Source organism: Scyliorhinus canicula, chromosome 4, assembly GCF_902713615.1.
Source record: "Scyliorhinus canicula chromosome 4, sScyCan1.1, whole genome shotgun sequence".
NCBI lineage: Eukaryota > Metazoa > Chordata > Chondrichthyes > Carcharhiniformes > Scyliorhinidae > Scyliorhinus > Scyliorhinus canicula.
The window spans coordinates 79,486,661-79,500,508 of NC_052149.1; positions in this window are offsets into that span (position 1 = coordinate 79,486,661).

Consider the following 13,848-nt stretch of genomic DNA (forward strand, 5'->3'; position numbering starts at 1 on the left):
ATTCAGAAAAACACCCTTCTACTGTTACCCTCTGCATTCTGTGACCGAGCCAGTACTGTATCCATCTTCCCACCTAACCTCTGATCCTGTGTGACTTCACCAGTCTGCCATGAGGCAGCTTGTCAAAGGCTTTACAACATCCACCGCCCTCCCCTCATCAATCATCTTTATCACCTCCTCAAAAAACTCGATCAAGTTGGCAGCACAGTGGCGCAGTGGTTAGCATTGCTGCCTCACGTCACCGAGGACCCAGGTTCGACCCCGTCTCTGGGTCACTGTCCGTGAGGAGTTTACACATTCTCCCCGTGTTTGTGTGGATTTCACCCCCACAACCCAAAGATGTGTAGGGGAGGTGGATTAGCAATGCTAAATTGCCCCTTAATTGGAAAAAATGAATTGGGTACTCCAAAAATTTTTTAAAACTTGATCAAGTTAGTGAGGCACGATCTCCCCTTCACAAAATCATGCTGCCTATTGCTAATTAGCCCATTTGTTTCCAAATGGGTATAAATCCTGTCCCTGAGAATTATCTCCAATAATACCTACTACCAACGTGAGGCTCTCCGGCCTACAGTTTCCTGGATTATCCCTTCTACCTTTCTTAAACAGCGGCACCACATTAGCTATTCTCCAGTCCTCTGGGACATTACCTGCAGCCAATGAGGATAGAAAGATGTCAGTCAAGGCTCCCGCAATTTCCTCCCTTGCTTCCCTCAGTCCCAGGAGACGTATTTACCTTAATGTCTTTTAAAACACCCAAAACCTCCTTTTCGATGTTAACATGATCCAGACTGTCCACACACCCTATCCAAAAATCATCGTCCACAAAGTCCTTTTCTTTGTTGAACACTGATGCCAAGTACTCAATTAATACCTCGCCAATTTCCTCTGGCTCGCCACATGTGGTCCGATCCTTTCCTTGGCCACCTGCTATTTCTGATAGGTAAAAGGATCATTCATTAGCTATTTTGTTATAAATATTAAAGCCCAGTTCAAAAATCATTTTAAAATGGATCCCATCATAAGACTGCAAATATGATCAAACATAACCTCAGATTGCAAAAGCACATAGCTTGCAAAAATAAAAGCATAGAATATGAAACATTTGCAGTCGAACTAGAAGCAAAGGCAAATTTCTCCTGAAGGTCAAATTGACATTATAGTTCATATGAACTCTCCATTGTTCAAATGAACAGAATCGCAGAGTTCAGCACATACCAGTTCAATGATGAGAGCAGAGTTTGCATCCCAACACACATTTAAGAATTCCACATGCAAAATTTATATTAACTTTAAAGTTCAACGAGATAATGTTGCATATTGAAGACTGACAACCCAATCATCAAATCAAATATATTGGAAACTCATCCAAACCAATCAGCATGTTACATGGGCAGAAACAGATTGATAACAAATTCCTTAAAAGATAGTGGTCCGGACAGCCATTTTCGTTCTAGAATCACTCTATACTATTTGCCTAGCTGTCTACTATCTTCATTTCGTATTTTTGTATTTCCACTCTAACTCTTAAGTCTGTGCAAGCTGTTTTGTTTTGAGCAAGAAACCATTACTGTATTTTAGAAAGTTCAGATCGTTTATATGCTACTAATTTTAATTATATCTCTTAAATTCTTCTGCTGGCAGGGGCTTTATTGAGAATATTTGATTTGCAACCACAAGATTTCAAACTCAATTATAATCAATAGACACCCAATAAAGATTTCATTTCCCATCGGAGACATGGGGTGGAATTCTCCCCTACCCGGCGGGGCGGGGGGTCCCAGCGCCGAGGAGTGGCGTGAACCGGGGCCAGATACCCCCGCGCCCCCCAGAGGACCCCGCAGGCCGCCCGCGCTGCCAGGTCCTGCCGGTAAGGACCTACTCTAATTTACACCAGCGGGACCGGCTGAAAACGGGCGGCCATTCGGCCCATCATGGGCCGGAGAATCGCCGGGGGGGCCGCTGCCAGCGGCCACTGACCAGCGCGGCGCGATTCCCACCCCCGCCAAATCCCCGGCGCCGGAGAATTCGGCAGCCAGCGGAGGTGGGATTGACGCTGCCCCCCCCCCCCCCCCCCCGGCGATTTTCCGACCCGGCGGGGGGTCGGAGAATCCCGCCCATGTAGTGCAAATTTCTACTTAGTTAGGTGTATACGTGACTACACTTAACCACGGGTAGATTTCAACACCACCCTCTTTCTTTTTACATATGAATAAAAAGCTTTGCGATTCACCTTAATCCTACTTGCCATGGCTTTTCATGACCCTTCCTAGCCCTCTTAATTTCCCACTTAAGTACTACTTTCTTTATACTCAAGGGTTTTGTCTGCCTCCACCATTCCAGACCGTACAAAAGCTTCCTTTTTCTTTTTTATGAGGTTCACAATATCCAAGGCTCCCTTAACTTCTCATACTTATCTTTCTTTCTCTCAGGAACATGACTGTCCCGATGCTAATCAACTGTCGCTTGAAAGACTCCCACATGTCCAATGTTGATTTACCCTCCAACAGCCATACCCAATACAAATTCTTCAATTCCTGTCTAATATTATTATAATTTGCCTTTCCCCAATTTAGTACGTTACCCTCATCCCAATCCAAAAGCACTCTAAAACTTATGGAACTGTGGTCACTACTCCCAAAATGTTCCCCTACTGAAACCTGAACCACCCATCCAGGCTCATTCCACAATACCAGGACCAGTACTGCCCCTTCCCTAGTTGGACTATCTACATATTGCATCAAGAAGCCTTCCTGGATACTCCTTTCAAACTCCAAGCCCCTCGCACTAATTGAGTCCCAGTCAATATAGAGGAAGGTAAAATCCCTGACCGCAACAACCCTGTTACTTTTGCACCTATTCAAAATCTCTCTGCTATCTGCCCCTCCAACTCTCACTGGCCGTTGGGGGGCCTGAAATAGACCGTCAACATTGTGATTGCCCCCTTCTTGTTCCTGAGCACCCCCAGACCTAACCCAATTCACATTGGGCTGAGAATAGATCACGTAATGAGGCAGGGGGAAATTTACAGGCATAAATAATGGGACATACATTTATTGTAATGGGCTTCCCGACGTTGAACGTCAGGATTCCCGTCACATCATTGGCGGGAGCGGGGACTGTTGAAATGGGAAATCCCGCCGGTGCAAATCCTATTTTCTGCCTCTCGCGGAATGTTCTGCTCCCACTGTTGATCCCGTCCCCTAAAACAGGGGTGGAAAATCCCCCCCCCCCATTACTCTGTCTCACCCTGGCCACTCATCCAACTACAGACCTCGCCTTTACTCCGATAAGTCCAAGAGATGCAGACTTAAACGTTTATGGTGAACAAGTGGTTAGTCATTCAGAAAATCATAGAAGAGTTACAGCACAGAGGAAGGCCATTTGGCCTGTTATTCTGTGCTGGCTCTCTGCAAGAGCAACACAGCTAGTCTCACTCCTCCACCTTCTTCCTGTGAATCTCTTCTCTTCAGCTAAGTATTGTGGTAACCCATCAGGCCTAGTTTAAGCCCGATTACATTTGGATATCCTAAATTAAAGAATTGGACACTTTAAATTAAACTATAATCAGCTACAGAAAATGGCCTGCTGGGAATTTGGACTTGGCCAAATTCGAATATACAAACTCAGACAGGCTGCCTGGGCATGCCTGGACCTGCCTTGTCAATCATCTATCAAAAGATCGTCGCACCCTTATTGATATGCACCAGTCTATTGTCCGCAGCCTAGACTGAGCCAGAGACCTGGACTTAAATCTTAAATTTCTCATCTTCCTAATTTTTAATAATTCCATTGTCATGCCCTCCCTATTTCTGTAACATCCTCCACCCAACAATGCTCCAACACCTCTGTGCGCTCTGATTCTGGTCTCTTACACATCCCTGATTTTAATGAGTCCACCACTGGCAGCCACCCTTTCAACTGCTTAGGCTCCAAGCTCTAGAATTTCTTCCCTCTCTGCAGCTTTAACTTTTTCTCCTCCTTTAAGATGTCCCCTTAAAACCTACGTCTTACCAAACATTTGGTCATCTCCCTAATATCTCATTTGTGGCTCGGTATCAAATTTTGAAACACCTGGGACATTTTGCTACATTAAAAGTTGTTACCGTTGTTGAATTGCATACATCCCTGAACTAGTCTGTGTATAGGTTAGCGTCCATCCAGCAGTATGTTGTTATAACTGTGGCATCACAAGGCTAGGAGCGATTCTTGTTCAGTATATAAGAGGTTCTCAGTATTCAGCCTATGCATAATCAAAAGGAGCAAATTTAATTAGAAGCTATTTACTTAGGCTGGGTTTGCCACTAACACTTGCATACAGAGTTGTACTGTTCATTCAGTGGCACCATTGTGAGCGACAGCGTAGGCAGCGGCCACGACAGAAATAAAGGAAAATAAACTTATATCATCTACAGAATTCTCCATTTTTGAGTCTAGGTGCGGTGGCAGGTTGCTCCAGTGGTGCCTTTGCCACTAATGGGATCTCACACCAGATTCTGCACTTGGAACTCCATTATGTACAGTGCATATGTAAACACCAGTTCAGCACACACATATCACTCTCTCCAACTCACCTATCTTCACCAGACCATGCAGGATGTCCGGAACCCAGAAGCAAAAGGCTAGCAGCCGATTCAACCACCCTCTTCCCCAGGTCATCACCTCGAGGTGCCCATGCCCCACTAGACCTCCACCCATTCCATCTGGTGTCTTTGTGCATCCTCTTGCAGTAAATGATGTGGTATTGCTTTGACTCCCTTATTTGTGAGCTTTCCATACAGTCTTGTCAGTGCACAGTTACCCTCCCCTCTGTCTTATCTTTACCTTCCATTTTTTGTTATCCTCATCCACGTATTTGCACTTCTGCTTGTCATCATGCCTTGCATAGCCCTTCCACATGGCCCCCTTGTCTTTATCAGCCTCCCTCACACCCCACACCTGGCCGAACTTTGGACCATTGGAGTGGAGAGTCCATGTTCCACAGCACAGTGATGGCCATAAAAACCAGCTCAGCATGGAGGTGCGTTCGGTTCAAAAGGAGCAGCGCAGTGCTATGGCACGTAGGCTATGTTGCACTCACCTGAGTCTCTTGCGAACTGAGATCAGCATGCCCCTCTTTTTCAACGCTGTGATTTCTTGTTGGTGTGATGCAAAATTGGAAAGCCTGACGAGATTGTGGTGACGAGCTGTTTTAATGAGCATTCATGAGATGCAAATGAAGTTCACGCCACCAAGCAGCGGGAGAACTAACCTGCCATTAACTTGTCATTGGGAGAATTGCAAACTGTTTTTACATCAATAGAGTTCTTGACTTTTCTGTTCCTGCTGGATTCTCCACCACCAAACTCATTATGGGGGAGATGGGAGAATTCCGCTTTATATCTTTGGTGAGGATTCTAGGATTTAGCTTTCAGTTCTAGACAAGATTCAGCGTTCTGACCCGTTAACCTCAGCTTCGACACAAATGTTACATGCCTTGCTCTTTTTGTTCAGCATTTTCCATTGTAGCCATGCTGGCCACGCAAAATGGACACTGAGCCAAACTAAAATGGAAGGCTGCTGAGAAACAGACAGTTCAGCCAGAACAGCAGTCTGCAAAGAGCAGTTTGCATTCTGCAGCAGCAGGAACCAGTTTGGGCTCAGGTGAAAAGACCTCAGCTAGGTGCAAATGGCAAAACGCTTTGCATGCTAATGAGGCCATCAGACTTGAACACCCACACAATAGATACATTTGGTTCTGAATGGACACATTCCAATCAAGACCCAGACATCGAGGCACCAGAAACCTCCAAACAAAAGGACATAAGAAACGCCCCCTCCATCACGGAGACCCCCTCGCATTGGGGAATTAATCCAGTATCGATAAGAAATTGATCCAATAGGTAGAGCCCGCCCGAGAAGAGGGAAGGACAACGGAACCCCTATAAAAGATAGGGGACCTCGTGTTGTCCGGTCTGTTAAACCCGTGCTCCGGCCCCGACTGACACCTGGTATCCTGACTCCAGCCGTTGAGCACCAGCCGCCGAAACCGTAAGTTCAACGCTCGCTACGCGATCCAAGCCCGCTAGACTCCCAAGTGCCAGAACGCTTGCTGAAGGCTGCAGACAAAACCAGGACGAAGGCCTCGTTCTCTGACCTTGCCTGTTCCTGTTAGATAAGTATTCTGTTTGCTTATGTTTAGTTGTAGCTTAGTCTCTTAGTGTGTGCATGAGTATTTATTATTAACTGTATAATAAATATTGATCGTTTGAACTTTACTAATCGGTGTATCGTCTTTATTACTTTGAACTTGACCTTGGAATACTTGTGACGTTGCCTATACGGCAACTGGCGACTCCAGAGCTAAATAATTACATAGAACAGGGCCTAGCAGTGTTAAGCACACGTCGAACTCGGAGGCGTGTTAATACACTCCAATAAACGCGTTTTACGCCCATAGTAAAGCGTGCAACATTTAGTGGCGACATCCGCCGGGACCCTGTTGTAAGTGGAAACACCACAGTGTCCAGGACCCTGAAATTTGAATTGGAACTCCAAATTGCAGAGAAAGAAAGAGATCACAAGTATTCAAGGTGTTCAAAATAATAAGCGTAATTCGGAAGTGTGTTTAGTGCATGAGTACTAACAGGGCTGTAAGGTAAAACTGAAAGCTTTTTGTTGCGACAAACTTTCGGTAGTTTTGTAATCGGAAAATAGCGTAAGCCGTACCCTTTTCACGAAACACCACCCCAGCAACCCCCTGTTCCAAATTATAAAAAGAGAGTCAGAGGAAATGGCCATGCAGGCAATGGAACGTCTGATGGATCCAGCAAAGTTTGTGGTCGCAGCGACCAGCAGCAGTAGCAGAGTAGGCCAGTGTCCCACGTGGGAGCTGGAACTCCGCAAATATTTACAAGGAAAGGGATGGCCCCTTTGGAAAGAGTTTTGTGCAAATGAGGAGACAGGTCCCGGGAGTATAGGTCATACTTGGTGGGAGAACCTCTCTCAAATACACAAAAAGAGTTTAGGTAAAGCACGCAAGCCGATGGCGATTGTGTCCTGCTTGGCACAGTTGCGAGGCGCAGAGGAGGTCATCAGGACGCTCCGGGCAGATTTAGAGGAAAGGAACCGAATGAGTAAGGTCGATGTCAGGGACATCGAGAAAGAAAACCTGGATCTTAAAGGGAAGTTGGCAGAGAAGGGTAGAGAGGTGGATGATGCCAAGAGGGCTCACCAGTCTTGTCTAGCTCATCTGAACAGTTCCCAGACCCAGTATGAGAAAGCCTATCAGGACGTGCAACGTGCCGTTCTGATAAGACAGGAATCGGAAAAGCAGGTGGAGGCATTGCAGAGGCAATGCTCCGATCTCAAAGCAGCTTTGAGAGCACTCCACGCTGCAACGACCGAACAAAGACAAAGCACAGTTGACCACGCGAAATGCAGGAAACAGATTGCGGAACTGCAATCTCTGCTTTCGGTGCAGAATGGCTTCCAAAGCACCTTTGGAGCACAGTTAGATGGGGAAAATGCCCCAGATTGGCAGGAATTAAGCGAGACAGCGCAGCGTTATGTTCAGGGAACATGTGCGCCCGCAGCTCAGCAGAAACGACAGGCACCCCAACCCCCCACAGCTCAGATCATAACCGCACCCATGAATCCCGTAACCACACAGAGGAAAGCCGAATCAGAAGGCGCCCCAGACATAACTTACACCACCCCTTTAACAGTAACCCAGCTAAGGGACGCTTGTGAAAAGATCACTCCGTTCCTCCCCACCGCAGACCCCCACCAGTTCTTTGCAAAAGTAAAACAGCAGGCTACCATGTACGGCCTGGATGAGAGAGAGCAGGTTAAGCTCACCGTGCTGAGCTTAGACCAGAGTGTAGTGGCAGCCCTCCCCGACCCACAGAACGTGGCAGGAGGCAGCCTAGAGGAGATGCACACTGCCATTTTAGATGCCATCGGGTACAATAGAGGTGACCCCGTAGAAGGATTGAATAAGTGCAGGCAGAAGAGATCCGAACACCCCACAGCATTCGCAGGAAGGCTGTGGATTCACTTCAGCGCAGTTTTCGGCCAGCTAGATAGAGCGCATTTAACCCGCGAAAACATGGTTAAGTGGACGCGCACAATTATCTCACACGCAACAGAAGCAGGACAGAGCGCTTGCAATAATTACGACCCCTCAGAAGAGGCCCATAACGAAAAATGGGTCCTGAAAAGATTGTCCCGCGCTTGGGAGCAATCGCTTCAGGCAAAAGGAAAAGTTAGATCCCCAGAAGAGGCTCAGGCTGCTGCAGATATCCAAGCAGTCAGAGAGCACCAGAAGCCCGCATGGGTAAATGAAGGCAAGAGCAGCCCACAACAGAAAGGACAGGAATGCTATAACTGTGGACAGTTAGGGCATTGGGCAAAAGAGTGTAATGCACCCCAGCGATCTCAGAGAGGCCAGCAGACAGGCACTCTGAACCGCAACAAAGCAAAACCCATCCACAATGTAGCAGTACAGTCAGGACCCACCAATGTGGACGAGACGAACTGACGGTGTTCGGGCTCCCCCACTTGGGTCTGTGACACACTATGGGACTCATCAGGGAGGCCCGTAGTCACGGCAAAAGTCAAAGGGAAGCCCATAGAGTTACTGTGGGACACAGGAGGATCCCGCACCACCATTAACTCCACAACCACGGCACACGCAGACACGTGGCCGACCACCTCCACCATCACACTTAGCGGGTTCACCGGACACTCGCAGCAGGGACATATCACAGCACCCGTGGCGATCCAGCTAGGGAACATTAGCACAAGGCACCCCGTAGTTTTAGTAAATCTTCCCCGGACAGCAGAGCACATCCTGGGGATAGATTTTATGAACGCTCACAGCTTGTCGTTCGACCCAGTGAACCAGTGTGTCTGGCGAATGGCGAGATCAGACAGAGCCCCAGCCACCCTCACAGTAGGAGACTACGCTAATCGGATTAGCGCAGTGGGAGAGTACTCATTCGACCTGACTACACTCCACACCGACAGACAAATTAAGGCCCTACTAAACAAACACAGGACAGCATTTGCAAGTCACCGTCATGACTGTGGCAGAATGACTGGACAAGTTCATGTTACCGGACAGGACCCCCGACCGCAAAAGCAATATAGATTTCCCCTCGAGGCAGAGGTGGAAATAGAAAAGGTTATAGGCAGCTTGTTGGACCAAGGTGTACTGAGAACGGTAGCCTCCACCAACAATGCCCCTATTTGGCCAGTGAGGAAGCCCGATGGATCATGGCGTCTGACCATTGATTATCGGGAACTCAACAAAGTAACCCCCGCAGTAGCCCCAACGGTAGCTACTAGTCCCGAGACCATGCTCAAGCAGGGTCTCAACGCCAAGTACTTCACGGTATTGGACATCAGTAATGGATTCTGGTCAATACCATTGGCAAAAGCGTGCCAATACAAATTCGCATTCACTTTTAAAACACAGCAGTACACGTGGACATGCCTCCCACAAGGATTCCACAATTCACCCTCCATTTTCCACCGACAGCTGGCAAGTGGATTAGAAAAATTTTCCCGACCCGAATGTCTGGTACAGTATGTAGACGACCTACTACTGCAGACAGACACAAAGGCAGAGCACATTTCGCTTCTGGCCGAACTCCTGGAACTCTTAACTGAAATTGGCTGTAAAGTTAACCCGAAAAAGGCCCAAATATTGGAAAGTAAAGTGATGTATTTGGGATCAGTCATCACGCACGGCAAACGCGAGATCGAATTCAAAAGAATTGATTCGATTGTCAAATTGCCCCTTCCCCAAAATGTATCAGCCCTCCGGTCGTTTTTAGGACAGGTTGGCTATTGTCGGAACCACATCGACGGATTCGCGACAAAAGCCGCCCCACTTTCAGACCTCCTTAAGAAAGGAGCCCCCTGGGAATGGCTTCCGCAGCATACAGGCGCTGTGGAAGAGTTGAAACGAGCCCTTAGTGCAGCACCCGCGCTGCTAGTCCCCGACCAACTTTCACCGTACGCAATAGAGGTAGCGAGCACCGATCTGACCCTCTCGGCCGTGTTGCTTCAGGAACGGCACGAGCAGCTAAGACCAGTGGCTTATGCCTCCCGACTGTTAGACCCGGTAGAACAAGGATTTTCAGCCTGTGAGAGGCACCTCCTTGCTGTCTTCTGGGCAGTGCAGTATTTCTCATACATCACCGGACTCAACCCCATCACCATTCTAACCGAACATACACCCACACAGCTACTACTAGACGGTCGACTGAAGGACGGTTCAGTTAGCCAGATTAGGGCAGCTAGGTGGACCCTACTTTTACAAGGACAGGACATTACTGTAAGACGGACACGCACACACACATACTTAGCCGACAACCTCCAATACCCCGGACAGCCCCATGACTGTGAAATTGTAGCTCCCCTGCATAACACAGGACCCTTTTTAGCAAAAACACCCCCCAGGAAGATAGGGAACCCGAAACAAAGCCCCCAGCCCACAGACACGTGTGGACCCTTGAGGATTTATGTAGACGGTTCCTCCACAGTTTTAAATGGTGAGCGTATCACAGGATGCGGCATCTATGTAGAGGACGCGCAGGGGCGCGCTCTCGAAGAGATAGCTCTTAAGTTACCAGGTCACTTAGGCGCGCAGGCAGCAGAGCTAGCAGCCATAGCGTACATAGTGGACCACCCCGATTCTTTCCCCAGCCCAGCAGACATATATTCAGACAGCTTATATGTCTGTAATAGTTTAACCGATTTTCTGCCCCTGTGGAGGACACGAGGTTTTGTCTCCGCAGACGGAAAACCCCTTCCATCAGCCCCCTTACTCCAGCATATCCTAGAAAAAGCGAAGGACAGGACCTTCGGCATAATAAAAGTAAGAAGTCACCATAGGTCATCACCCCCTGGGAATGTAAAGGCCGACGCGTTGGCTAAGGCAGGTTCCAGGAGAGGACACTTATGGACCCCCCCAGCTAGCGCACCAGCTAGCGCCCCTGTGAGCGCAGTCCAAGTCTCACAGACTGATATTAAAGATCTCGTGGCAGCACAAAAACAGGACGGAGACCTCAGGGAGGTTTTCAAGGGAAATTTTGTGCCTGCGTACGAGCACTTTAAACACGCACTGACCACACATGAGGGTGTGATCATTAAGGACCAACTTTATGTGGTCCCACAGCAGGACAGGAATCAGATGATTGCCTTGTTCCATGACGGACACGGGCATCAGGGAATTGATGCAACAACGAGGCACCTCAGGCAACTCTGTTGGTGGCCTAATCTCAGGAATGATGTAACGCACTACATTGAGAATTGCCTGATTTGTGCTCAGAATAACCCGGAGAGGTATTCTAAGAAAGCACAACTTCGGCATACTCGCCCAGTTAACGGCCCCTGGACAAACCTCCAGATCGACTTTATAGGTCCATTGCCCCCTTGTCGGAATGGCTATAAATACGTTCTGGTGGTGATAGATACCTTTACCAAGTGGGTAGAGGCATTTCCCTCACGAACAAATACAGCAAAGACAGCTGCAAAGATCCTGACCCACCACATCTTCACGAGATGGGGTTTACCCCGAAGTATCGATTCGGACCAGGGATCTCACTTTACAGGACGGGTCATGAGGAACGTCCTGACAATATTCGGAATCAAACAGAACTTCCATATTGCGTATCATCCACAGTCCAGCGGGATTGTGGAGCGCATGAATCGGACCCTAAAAACTACCCTCAGGAAAATGGTTCAAGAGAACAATTCCACATGGGATTCAGTGCTCCCATTTGCACTTATGTTCATAAGGAACACTGTCTCCACATCGACAGGATACACACCACATACACTCATGACCGGACGCCCTATGAAAGGTACAGAATTCCTTTTAGGACTGGACATGACAAGCCCCGAAGTGACGGCCCTCACACATGAAAAGGCAGTTAAAGATCTAGTTGAGACTGTGAGGTCTGCACAGATCGCAGCCGCAGTCCAGCTAGGGAAACGCCGACAGCAACGTACTGCCTGTTTCAATAAGACCGTCCACACCACAGAATTCCAGGTTGGGCAACAGGTAATGTTATCTGTTTATAACCCCAGCAGTTTTTTGGCTCCAAAATATTCCGGTCCCTACTCAATTTCGGACAAAATTAGCCCCTCCGTTTACAGAATAAAGTATCCTAATGGAAAGACCGCGTGGTTCCATATAAACCAGTTAAAGGCTTATGGAACACAGGCCAACCATGCTCACCATGTCCTGCTGGATGCAGCAGAACACTTCACCCCGCCCACCAGAGACACTTTTCCACCATCCCCCTCACAGACCAGTTCATCAACGGACTCGCCCACGACTCCGCCCACAGACCACTACAGACCACGCCCCGACACGCCCACAAGCTGCCACAGCAGAGACAGTAGGACTGACACTGCCTCTGAAGACAGCGATACCACACAGCCATACAGCCCACACTGCACCAACTACGACCCCGACTCCAGTGACCCCATGGAAGTCACCTACCTCAAAAACCCCGAACCACCACCCGACCCCGACTACCCCGACAACACACTCGACGCTACACAATGGCACAGGGACAATTCCTACAGACTTGTCCGCAATGACGAGAGTGACCCCCGGTCACACAACTCCAAAATAGCATGCCTGATCCACACAAGGGTGTGGGATCCGGGAGAGCAGGACGACACGGTGTCTGACTCCCGACACGGCAACCCCTTTGTGACCCTGTTCACAGAGGCAGAATCAAAGTGAGGTGTCCAGATGATGTAAGATAGGAATCGTTTGAGGGAAACGATGTCCTTTCTGATGGAACCTGCACGTATGTTTGTCTTCGTTTTATGTTTGTTTGTTTCCGGAATGTAAATGTTTCAGCTGGAGGATGGACATCTTCTTTTCAGCTGAAAAGATTGTGACCACCTCACATGCACGTTAGTTTGTCCGCAGATACTTCTGAGAACTTCGGTTTGATTGGAGATCTTTTCCAAAGTTGTAAGGCCACACGCCAAATAGTTTATCTGCAGATATCTCTGAGAACTTCAGTGATGTCCTCAGTTGGAGCATCTTGGCTCCCTTGGTTTTTTAGGTGCCCCTCTATTCGGCGAAATAGAGGCTGCAAGTCATGGTAAACACATTCGTACCCGTTTCTTTCCAGGTTACTCAGGCAGTGGACAAACGGCACTGAGGACCCGCCCTGTCTGAGAACCAACCCTTGGTCAGCCAAGCTCGGGTATGGCACAGCACGCCCTACCCGGGGATCCCATCCAACTCGTACCCGTAGCGGCCCATACGCAACTCATTCGGATGTTTATTTCCAAGTTTGTTTTCATTTTAGGTTAGGTAGCCCTTCGGCCGCCATCCCACATGCTATTTACATCCGGGAACATTCGGATGGTAAATCAGCAAAGCCTGCGAGACGGCTCGCAGAAGGAAGGATTGTTAGGTGTATGCTGGTCTTTAAATTCGCTTTTTGAAAAAAAAAATGAGGGGAGTCACAGGGTGTGACTTAGCCAGTCATTTTAAAGGGTCAATTGGGTTTTGAAAGACAGATGCACTAACAAGTAAAGGTCTTAAACTGTGTATTGACAGATACTGTGCTTGATCCCAAAGGTTTCAAAGGACGAGACAGAGGTCGAAGCCAGGATTGTCAATACCGGAGGAAGAAGGAAGAGAAAGAAGAAGAACAGCAAAATGATGGAAGCCCACTTATTACTATTTAATGTCATATGTATATGTGTGGAAACAAGACACGTTTCCCCCACAACCCCCACCGTAAATGTTAGTACAACAAACCCCCAGTGCTCAGCTCTGATCAGCGAGGTTCAGACCTGGTGTACTAAATTCATGACGTGGTA